Source organism: Myotis lucifugus, unplaced genomic scaffold, assembly GCF_000147115.1.
Source record: "Myotis lucifugus unplaced genomic scaffold, Myoluc2.0 scaffold_86, whole genome shotgun sequence".
In the NCBI taxonomy this organism is placed as follows: Eukaryota; Metazoa; Chordata; class Mammalia; order Chiroptera; family Vespertilionidae; genus Myotis; species Myotis lucifugus.
In genome coordinates this window covers 30,932-42,845 of record NW_005871134.1, presented here as the reverse complement: position 1 = coordinate 42,845, position 11,914 = coordinate 30,932, and the positions used below count along the sequence as shown (strand labels likewise).

At 51.8% G+C, this 11,914-nt stretch overlaps 1 long non-coding RNA gene across 1 annotated transcript in view; it reads left to right on the top strand.

The window, feature by feature from the left end:
- Positions 1-4,368, top strand: part of LOC106697600 — an 8,215-nt gene extending 3,847 nt beyond the window's left edge. The window contains exons 2-3 of the long non-coding RNA XR_002829849.1: positions 1,695-1,984; positions 3,548-4,368. This is a non-coding gene — a long non-coding RNA (uncharacterized LOC106697600). The remainder of the gene's footprint in view (positions 1-1,694; positions 1,985-3,547) is intronic.
- The last annotated feature ends 7,546 nt before the right edge of the window (positions 4,369-11,914 follow it).

The following is an 11,914-nucleotide window of genomic DNA, read 5'->3' as shown; positions in this document are numbered from 1 at the left end:
CCCGGTGCCTGACACCTTCCACCAAGGCCCTCCCCTCATCATTTTTTTAAAATATATTTTAGAGAGGAAGGGAGAGGGAGCAAGAGATAGAAACATCAATACTGAGAGAGAATCATTGATTGGCTGCCTCCTGCACGCCCCCCACTGGGGATCGAGCCTGCAATCTGGGCATGTGCTCTAGAACAGAATCAAACCTGGGACTCTTTAGTCTGCAGGCCAGCGCTCTATCCACTGAGCCAAACCAGCTAGGGCCCCCCTCATCATACTTGCTGTGGGTGTCAGAGCTGTGCCACGCCCTGTCTCATCCTCATAGACCCCCGTTGTGAGGAAGGGTTATCATCATCCCCATTTTACAGAGGAGAAAACCACGAATACAAGAGAAAGATGATTTGGTCTAGTCCCACAGAGAGTCGGGAGCAGATTCAGGACTAGAACCCCAGGGCTCCTGGTCCAACATCCTTTCCTCTCTCTGTAATCACTCGCTTAAGTCACATGCCAGATTATTTATTGAGCCTTTGCTATTACAGGTCCTCCTAGCTGGCCCTGGCCGAATGGGCCACACTCAGGGCTACTGAGCACTGGTTCCCAAAGTGCGGCCGCTGGGCCAGCAGTAGCAGCCTCACTGGAGAATACGCTAGACATGCCATTCTCAGGCCCAGCCAAGACTCATGAACCAGAAACGCTGGGAGCGGACCCAGCCCTCCATATTTTAATAAACTCTGTAGGTGATTCTGATGCGCACCAAGTCTGAGAATCACTGTACTGCATTACCTCAGTTTCCACATCTGTACTTCTGGGAAAATTGCAAGGCCCATCTCAAAAAGTTGAGCCCAATATCAGCTAACACATGAGCTGGGTGTGTACCCTGTGCCAGGCATCCTTCTAAGCCCTTTACCAACATAACTGATTTAACTTCACAACTCTGTACAATAGGAACTAATAGTACCCTCCTTTCACAGATGAGGAAATGAAGGCACAGAGAGGCAGCGTAGCTTGCCCAGGGTCACACAGCTCGCAAGTGGCAGAGCTGTAGAATCTGAGCTCTTGACAGGCTAACCCGAGGAAAGCCCCCAGCAGAGGGTCTGGCTCCTAGAATGTGTCCGGGCACAGCTGAGGAAGTGATGATATCATAGTATTACTTCACCTGAATTTGAGATGACGATTCCCACTTTGTAAATGTGAAATCTGTTACCTTGTCAAGATTGAGGAGTGAGTCAGCTGCAAAGGCAGCCTCAGTGTCTGAAACCCCAGAGCAGCCCACAGGTCCTCGCCATTCATGTAACTGGGACCACAATAAGCCATCCGACCTTCTGGAAACACCTCAGTTTGCTGTAGGGTAGACACAGGCGCTGACAGGGGTGAGCTGGACCCCTTGTTTGGCCACTCAGGGGCTGTGTGACCTTGGACAAGTCCCCTCACCTCTCTGAACCTTCTTTTCCTTATCTGTAAAGTGGATGATGACAGCCTTAACCTTGCAGGGTCCTCGTGAAGGTCGGGGAAGATGACATTTGTGTCCAGCCCAGAGCAAGCACAGAGCTAGCCATCAACAAGCGGCTTCACCCTCTCTTTCCCCGCTCCCTGCTGAGACTTCGAGGAAAGACCAGCTCTGGACCCAGAAAAGTTTTGAAAGAAGAAATAAGTTCCCAAACGATCAAAATGCATTTGTCTTCTGCTTTTTTTTTTTTTTTTTCCAGATTTCCTTGAAGTAGCCTCCCTGACCAGCGTTTCTGGGATGAGACACTGGAACTTGCTGCATCTACGTCAGGAGTTAGCCACCTGTGAAGGGAAGAGAAAGTGTCCTCTCTGTGCCATCACCACTGGCCAGGCGTCAGCAATCAGCATGAGCATCTGAGCATCCGCCTGCCTCGAGGTAGTTCGGCCTGGACATCTGAAGCGCGTTAGCTGCCTGCTCCCAGGGGGCTGACCCTGCTTGTTGAGAATTATCCCAGGCAGAGCCACAGAGGATGGAGCAAACAAAGACCAGGTGAGGTGTGGCCACGAAAGTGGGGGAGCACAGTCTCCGGAGCCGCCTCTAGGGACCCCGGGAGAGCAGAGGAGGATGGGGGAAAGCATGGGGCCTGGCCAGCTCCAGCCCAGCCGTGGCTCCCTGGCTATGCAAACTGCAGCTGGAGCTGGAGGTTGGGAGGGGGTCTCTTTCCCTCTTTGGGCCTCAGTCTCCCTGTGTGCATTTTGGAGGAAGAGCAAGCAAAGCACACCCTGAGGACCTCCTAGCCCTGACCTACAGGTGTAGGGCCCCACCTGACCTGGAATTCCCTGCCTCTGAGGTTTAGCCCATTGCTGGGCGGAGGTGAGTGATAGGTGGTGGGAGATAACTCGGGGATGGAGCGTCCTGATCCCCTTTCACGCCTGGACATCAGCGGAGAGCTGAGAGGCGGCGACAGGAAAGTGATACCAAATTTCAGAACAGTCAGCAAGGTGCCCTCCCGGTGACCATAGGCGGCAGAGACAGTGTCCCTCCCAGAGACGGGGGCTCCAGCTGTGCCGATGGCTGGGGTCAAGGCGCTCTTCCCTTTCTGGACCCACCACTCACCCTGCTGTCCAGATAGGCCACAGCTAACTTGCACTTAGCAATTTTTATTGACTCCTTATTCTATGGCAAGCTCTGTTCTAAACACTCTACTAGTATTTCACTGGGTGGCAGGGCCTGGGTGATTGACCAGCCTGCAGTCTGGCCCTCACCTGGCTGGCTCTGACATTGGCCTTGCTCAAGACACCCACAGGGGTCAGACAGGCTGGCCTTAATCATGTCACTCATGAGCGATGCTCCTCCCAGCACTGTTGTAACCAACACCAGACAATCTCCCTTTCCACTGACAGAAGTGCTCTTGTTCCACCATACCCCCACCCCCACCTTCTCTCCAGGGAGCTGGGTCTCTGGGAAGCTGTTGCCTGGTGGGCCTGGAATCTGAGCAAAGGGGTGAGGAGGGCTAGTGCAGAGGGTGCTTTCTGCAGACCTTTGTGAAGCCCGATAAACCATCTCCACTCTGAGCAGAGAAGCCCTCTGTGGGGACTGGGATGGGCATGTCCCTCAGGCAACAATTCTTACCTTCTGGACAGTGTTGGGCAGGCACACGGCCATGTAGGCTTCTCTGAACCTTGGCTTTTCTCTGGACGCCTCACTCCTGGGTTGTAGCGTCTTTCTTTGGATGGTGAACATCTCTGACAACCAGGCTGGAGAGCTGTGTCCTGAGCCAGGGAGCCTTTCGATTCATGCACTTCTCACAGGGCAACCTTATTACTGGCATTTCTAAGAAGGACCCAGAGACCGATGAGGGTTCGACCACGTTCAAACAGCCTGTCAGGACTGAGACAACCTGGATTCCCAGACAAGTCCCAATTAAATAGTTTATCACTTTCAAATATGAAAAATGCATTACATAACTGCGGAACAACTAGAAAATAGAGCAAAAGCAAAAATAAATATACCTTGGTTTTGTTTCTCAGAGAAACTTCCACTGCCCTTCCCCACCCCATTCTTCCCCGGGGCCCCAGCCATAATCAATACCTTCCCTCCTGTTGCCAACAGCTGTTCCCTGAGGAATAAGCCTTGACAGCAGATCCTGGAAGGCAGCCTCAGACCGGATTCTGGAAAGGCCTGGCTTCTCTTGAGGAACAGGGGGGCTTCCGCTCAAAAGAAGCTGTTTAAATGCAGGATATGGTAGGAAAGTCTACTGGCCAGGAGTCTGGAGCCCACAGCCAGCCCCATCTGGCCTGTGGATTGACTGTGTGACTGTAGGCCAGTCCCTCCCCTCGCAGTGTCTTCTGCTGTGAAATGAAGACTTGGACTTGACCCGGTGGTTTCCCCACAGCCTGTGTCAGCCTGGTGGCTTCTCTTGGGCAAGGACAATGGCTTCTCCCCTTCAGTGGGCCGTGGAACTTAGAATCAGAGGGTAGGGTGCAAGCTCCTGCAGACCGCTCCCTGCCTGGGCGACCCTGGGAAGGCGCCACACCACTCTGCACGCTGCCACCACGGGAAGACACAGGTAAGGGACTGGCCCGCTGAGTGTCCCAGGGCTGCCTGGGTCCCACGGGCGGTGGACCTTTCAGCCTCTGGATGACAGAGCGGGGCATTCTACAGGCTATCACCTGCGGGTGCTCCCTGCCTGCCCAGTGCTTGGCGCCATCCTGACTCGGGGTCGGGCCCAGGCTTGTTGATGGAGCCACTGCCTGCCCAGGGGCTCCCCTAGCCCTGGCAAGTGTGCGGACACTGGGCCCAGCCCACCATGTGAGGTGTCAGTAACGGTGCCCGGAGGGGAGGGCCTCAGGGCCTGTGACATCACGACCAGCAATTTCCATGTTGGAGCTCACAGAGCTAAGGCCATTTTGAAAAATAGTACTGCTTTTCTTTCCTTTTCTTTTCTTTTCTTTCCTTTTCTTTTCTTTTCTTTTCTTTTCTTTTCTTTTCTTTTCTTTTCTTTTCTTTCCTTTCCTTTCCTTTCCTTTTCTTTTCTTTTCTTTTTCTTCCTTTTTCCATTCTGGCTAAGGCATGGAATGTGGAAACTGATAAATTACTGCAGGAAGGAATAGAGCAGTGGTTCTCAACCTTCCTAATGCCGCGACCCTTTAATACAGTTCCTCATGTTGTGGTGACCCCCAACCATAAAATTATTTTCGTTGCTACTTCATAACTGTAATTTTGCTACTGTTATGAATTGTCATGTAAATATCTGATATGCAGTATGTATTTTCATTGTTACAAATTGAACATCATTAAAGCATAGTGTTAATCACAAAAACAATATGTAATTATATGTGTTTTCTGATGGTCTTAGGCGACCCCTGTGAAAGGGCCGTTCGACCCCCAAAGGGGTCGCGACCCACAGGTTGAGAACCGCTGGAATAGAGGCTGGGCTCACAGGCTGACTCTGCTTTCTGGGCTCCTAAAAACAATGGCAAACCCACTTCTTCATGCCCATCTCGACCTACTCCAGGCTCCCCTGGCAGGTCCGGGGGCGGGGGTTGTGGGGTGGCAATAATGGCCTTCTTCCGGTTTCCAGATGACCTCTCTGGACCCCAGCTTACCATCTGTTGTGTCCCCCCCAAATTTATATGTTGAAACCCTACTTTCCATAGTGGTGGCATTTAGGGGCATTAGGGTTAGGTGGGTCATGAGGGTGGGGCCCCCACAATGAGATCAGTGTAGTTATCTGCATCTCTCTGGGAGCACACAAAGAGGTCATGCGAGCACACAGTGAGATGACAGCGTCTGCAAGCTGGGTAAAGGGCTCTCACCAAGAACTGACCTGCCAGCACCTTGATGTTGGACTTCTCAGCCTGCAGAACTGTGAGAAATAAGTGCCATCCAGTCTATGGTATTTTGTCATAGCAGCCTGAGTGGACTGAGACACATGTATGAAACAGGCATAAAAACCCCTTCTCTGACTATTGCTGATTAGAATAAAATGCAGTAATAGCTACCCATTCATTCAGTCATGCATTCATTCAACCAAAGCAGACAGAACTCCTTGCCCTTGAGGAGCTAACATTCTACTAGCCGGGGAGACAGTAACCAAAGAAGCGAAGGATACAGAATATCCCGTGGATGATGGTAAGTGTATGGAGGAAAAGGCCACCGGGAAGGAGGATGGAGTGCCAGCAGGGAGGGGCCTGTTCGAACTTTTTTTTAAAAATATTCTCACCCTAGGATTTTTTTTCCATTGATTTTTTTTTTTTTTAGAGAGAATGGAAGGGAGGGAAGAGGGGGGAAAGCATTATTCCGCATTACTAACCGGTTAAAAATTAATCCACATTATTAACCGGTTAAAACTTAATCTGCATTACTAACCGGTTAATAATTAATCCACACGGATTAATTTTTAACCGGTTAATAATTCGAATTAATTATTAACCAGTTAGTAATGCAGATCACTTGTTAACCGGTTAATGATGCGGATTAACTATTAACCGTTAGTAATGTGGATTAATTATTACTTTTTAACCGGTTAGTAATGCGGATTTTGTAATCAAAGAAAACACGATAATGTCCAGAGAAAAATCAAAAGTGCTTTATTCAACGTAATGTCCATCGCTAGCTACACATTTCCCCCATCTTTCAGGTAATTTGTGGATACTGTCCCAATAGAACTTTTCTTGTTTTGAGGCAAACCATTCAGAGACCCAATTTTCCACTTCATATGTTTCGAAGTGCTGCTCAGAAAGTGCGTGTGCCATCGATTGGAACAAGTGGTAATCTGAAGATGCAAGGTCTGGTGAATACGGCGGGTGGGTTAATACTTCCCAGGCAAGATCTTTTAACGTGTCTTTAACTGGTTTTGAAGTGTGTGATGGTGCCTATTCTGGTCGTTTTACAATCAAAGCGTGGTTCAAATTGATTATTTGTTGTCAGTAGCGATCAGTATTAACGGGTTCACCTGGCGTTAGAAGCTCATAATACACCACACCTTCCTGATCCCACCAAACACAGAGCATTGTCTTCTTTCCGAAGCCTCCCTAAGAAGGGCCTTGGGGGGTGCTGATGGGGGTGAGAAGCATCCCCAGCGATGAAAGGACACTGGCTATGGTAGGAAGTGGGGTATATGTCGGGAATGATTTTCAGGTGTGTCTCCTGTGCCTCAAAACCCCTCAGCGCCATCTGGGCAAGGGAAGGCTCTGAACAGTTAAGATGGGACAGCCTCGTCTTACCTGTTAGGCTCCACTTAACAGGTCTTTGCTGAATAGCTTGTTCGTGTCAGGCACTAGAGAGCCTGAGGGTGCCGGAGAGAGAGCTCAGACTCGCTGCCCGACTGAGAAGAGTGGGTGTCGGGAGGCCTGAGCTCAAGTCCTGGCCCTGCCACCGGCTGACAGTGTGGCATTAGATGAGGCATTGTCTTCTCTGGGCCTCAGTTTCCCTGTCTTTAAAATAAGATGGCCAGCCCTGGCCAGGGAGATCAGTTGGTTAGAGCATTGTCCTGATATACCAAGATTGTGGGTTTGATCTCCAGTCGGGGCACATCAAGAAGCAACTAATGAATTCATAAATAAGTGGAACAACAAATTAATGTTTCTCTCTCTCTCTCTCTCTCTCCCTCTCTCTCTCAAATCAGTCAATCAATCAAATAGTCAGGTTGCTAGGGGTTGAGAGGAGGAGATAAGGTGGCATGATTGCTACTGGGTATGGGGTTTCTTTTGGAGGTGATGAAAATGTTCTGGAAATAGATAGTAGTGATGGCAGCACAATTTTGTGAAATACTAAAATTCACTGAATGGTACACTTAAACAATGTTATTAAAAAAGTGGTTGGTTGGACAAGATTACCTCTAAAAGAAGGAACACTAATATTCTTTTTTGTGCCCACAACACCCAGGGCCTGGACTCAGCATTAATATTTTATCTCATAATCTCCCAGGCTCCTACCAGTTCCTCTGTGACCCACCACAATGATATTCACATTGCGATCACTCATCAGTAAGTCCAACTTGAGCCTTCCTGCAGGCCCACCGCTAGCACAGAGACTGTCCCAGGAGCTGGCGTGTAGCAGTGAGCGAAGCTGACTAGCACAGAGACTGGGGAAGAGACGGGAAGGGCAGGCCTCTCCCTGCAGGAGCTCCGAGCCTGAGGGAGAAATCAGAAGTGCACGCTGTACCCACGGGGTTATTTTCTTCAAGACCAGCTCCTTCCATTCCTTGTAAAGGAAAGAACAACAACAACAACAAAATACAAGGGCTCCTGGCGTTGATGGATTCATTTATGCACGGGGGCCCTTGGCTGGGTGTTCAGGATACAATAGTGGGCAAGTCAGACCCAGCCCTCCCCTTAGGAAGAAAGACAGACGTCAGAGCAATCAAACACACCATGAAGAATTCATTTTCATCATCGTGATTGTGATCCGTGCAGAGGAGGAAACGCACACAATGTAATGAACGGCTTAACAAGAATGAAGAATGCTGGCGAGGCTTGAGGGTGAGTAGGAACAAGGAAGGGGTGTGGAGAGGTGTTGGCGATGGCCCTACCCATCTGAGAGGAGGCCAGTTTGGGTGAAGCACAGAGAGCGAAGGGGCAGCCACAGCAGAAACAGGACGGGCTGACCATGCAAGACCTTCAAGGCTGGGGGCCGTACATACCTATGCCCGTTGTCCCTGCTCTCTCTCTAGTGTCCCAGTTTGGACACAGCCACCCTACTTACAGGCCACATTAAGGGGTCTGTTCCAAGGAGAGCTGGTATTCCAGGAAGGCCTGACCATCACCCTCCCTGCACGCCCAGGAACAAGGCCTGCCAGCCTGGGCGAGCCCCGTGGTTACTGAGCTGGATGATGTGTGAAGAGCCTTGCGTGGCAGCCCCCGGCCAACAGGTCCGCTCCTCTCCTCCCAGGCAGACCCTGCTGCCCCCTTGCTGGCTTCCCCCACTTCAGTATCTCGAGGTGAGAGCTTTTCCACTAGGTCTCAGGCCAAGCATGGTTCTTGGCTCCAGGTCTGATGAGCCAGTCTCCGGCCGTCCCCACCCTCGGCCACTCCCTAAGGACCGGCTCCAGGACTCAGCTGTGGCCTCTCGCTCTTTCCACTCTTGCTTTTTTATTTTTGCCTCGTTATTTCCCTCCCTGTGTGACTCCCTCCCTCTGCTGGGCTCCTCTCTGTCTTGCCCTCCTTCTCTTTTGCTTTCCTCTCTCCAGGGTGACTTGGCATTTGTAGAAAATCATGTGCTGTAGGACGGATGGAAGGGGTTCCAATTGTAGCTCTGTCACCTGCTGGCTGTGTGATCACCGGCAGATAGATCCTCCTCTCGGAGCTAATTTTGGGTTCGATGAAATGGGCTGATCCGCCTTCCTCCTGTTTCTCTGGGAGGTTGTGAGCTGAGCTGAAATCCATCAAGTAGCTGCTCAGCGAATGGTAGTTTTGTCTCCCGTTCCTTTTGCACTTCCTTCGCCCTGACCTTCTGCATGTTTTGCTCACTTGACCACAAAGCCAGAAACAAAAGCCCTCCCACTGGACCCCAACCACCTTGCTCTCTGGGCTCAGCCCACCACACCCAGACTTGAGTGGAGCAACAGCGTCAGGACCGCGTGCAGCCTGCTCACTGCTAGCCCTGTGGCTGGAAGTCATGGCTGGGCTTTTCTGCCCTGGGACCCCGAGGGGATGTGGGATTTATCTTCTGAGCTGTGCTGTGACGGAGGCACCAGAGTCTTTTGTGTATCTCACCAACTGAAGGACGAGTGAGGCAGCCTTTTAACATTGCCCCCGGCCTACAGACTTCTCCTTGTCCCCCACATCACACCCTGCACTTTCTAGCCCCTGAGCCAATGCTTATGTCCCTTACCCGACCTGGAACACCTCCTGTTCCCTTTCTCTCATTTTGGGCCTTACACCTTCTCTGGGGCTTAGATGTGACAGTGGAGGAAGCTGAGCTCAGATTACCCTCCTAGAAGGTGCTGGGCCCTGTGACTGCAGCCTCAACAGAACCTCAGAAAGTGGGGGCGATAGAAGGGGAAGATGCTTTTGCCATCAGAAGCGGGAGGGAAACTGAGCAGGCCAAGCTCGGCCTCCCCCTCCCCTAGGGGCTGTGGAGGATCTAAGAGCCAGGGAAGAGATGCAGAGTGACCGGGGATGCGAGTCCCAGCTTCTCACTTTCTGGCTGTGTGCAGGTGGGCCGCCCCCCCAAGCCTCTGCTTTCTGGACGGCAGAGTGAGAGCAGTAACTCCCAGTTCATAGCGTTGTCAATATTTGAGGTCGGGAGCATAGTGTGCTAGCCCAGAGCCTGGTACATGGTGGAGTCCGTACTAAGGGTGGTTATTATCATTGCTGTTGGTGCTTTGGGTGGGTTGATGTTCGGAGCAGGAGCTAGGGATTCTGGGAAAATGCTTCAGACAGTGGGGGCTTCCCAAAGCCTAGATCCCTGGCCCAGAGCCGAGGGGGTGGCAGTGAGAGGGGCCACTCCTCCCTGGGTGAGGACTGTGTAAGTTGTCATGTCTGGGGGGCATGACTCAGGGTCAGCCCAGCAACACCCCAAACTGCTGGTGACTTTGGCCTGGTGACCTGCCCTTTCTGAGTTCAGTGATGACTGCTCAGTGCTCCTCCTCTAAAGCTCTATGAACTCAAGAAGTGTCACCTCCCAAAGCAGCCTCACGCCCATTTTATAAAAGGGTTAAGCAGCCTTCGCTGCAGGGTTGAGCTCTGCCCCTTGTATGACTCTGTGCTGGGCACAGGACTCACAGACGACCTTGACCTGGCTCTGTGCTCAAGGTGTCTGCAGCCTGCTGGGTGCATAGACATGGGCGGTCACCTGAATGAGGAAAGCTCACTCACTGATCCCCAGTGTGACTTTGGACAAGTCACCACCCAGCTCCGGAGCTCCCTTTGCCCATGTGTAAGGGAAGGAGTTAACCACGAGGATGATAGCCCGTAGCCAGGCCCACAGCCCATCTGGTCCCAACAAGGTGGCTGGGTAGCCCATCCCCCATACCTCCGCCTCAGAGCCCACTGACATCATCCCCAACCCTCTCTGTTTCCCCGGCAACCGGGGTGCTGGTCGAGGCTCCCCAGGGTCCAGACCGTCTGGATTTCCTTACACATAACTGTACCTCGTCCACATTTTCACAATTAAATTGTCAGTTTGGGTTAAGTGTTGTCTGCTGATGCCTGTCAACCTCTCTCTGGCTCCCCTCACTCTTTACCCAGAGAACGACTTGCCCAGTCCCTCGGTGCTGTGGAAAGAGGCGAGGATGCGAGCAGGAGGCAGGAGGTCTGGGTTCCAGCCCAGCTGTGCCACACATCTGCTGTGTGGTCTTGGGCACGTCACTTCCCCTCTCTGGGCCTAGGTTTCCACATCTTAAAAATAGGACTAATCATCCCTGCCCAGCCTCGCTCCCTCCCAAGGCAGCTGCATGTCTCAAAGGAGCCCGTAACTGTGGCAGAGCTTAGAAAATTGTACAGCCCAGCTCAGGGGCCAGGATGGTTCCTAACATGAGCCAGCAGACCTGAAAAGGGACTTTTCGATGTCTTCAACTGATAAATGGGTAAGTTAGTCCCCACTCTGACTGCAGATCTGGCCTCCTCACCGCCTGTTCTTAGACTGAACAGGCAGAAAAGGTGCTCTTCACACAGCGCCTGGACCAAAGATGCAGAGTGGAGGTACCAGGCCAGAGGCCCAGGGGTCCTGCTTCCCATGAGGGCTGTACCCACACTGAGTGGCCAGGCTCCCCCTCCCCAAGCTGGCCTAAGCCATTCCCGCTCCCACCCCAACTTCCCTTCTCGAGTTCCCAGGGACTCTCTCTCCCCACCCTTCCCAATCTATCCTCAAATCTGCCCAGGCTGCAATCCCACCCCTGACCTCACCCTTTTGGCCTCAGACCTCCCCCCTCACCCCCTTGGCAAAGCCCCTGACCCTTAGCCCAGTATTCAGATCCCTCCCGGGCGTGGGCCTGTCCTCCTCCCCAGTCATGTTCCCTCCTGTCGCTCTTGATGCCAGCAGCTCCAAGCCCTCCACTTACCCTTCCCTGAAACCAAACTTGTCCCTCTTGTCTTTGCTTAAGCTATTCCTGCTGCTGGGAGTAGCCTCCCTCATCCCCAGCCACCTGACAACTCCTCCCCCACCTGCACATTATTTATATAGACATGAATGCTAAGTGCAAATGACCTCGCCATCTGGAACTGTTTATGTCCCCGCAGAAGAGGAACTAACCTTTATCAAGGGCTGATTACATGCAGAACATTTTACATATATCATCTCTTTAAGCCCCACAGCAACCTGAGGTGGTACATTTCACTCCTCCTATTTTCCAGATGAGAAGACTGAGGTTCAGAGACAGGAAGTCTTTCCCAAGGCCATAGAGAGGTGGGGTTGATCCCGGAGCCCATGCTCCTTTTAGGCCCTGATGGAACACTTCCCTTAAGATTATGCTTGTGGCTGGCGATCTATGTACATGGGTGTGCTATTAAGGGAGGTTGTGCTGCTTTGCAGATG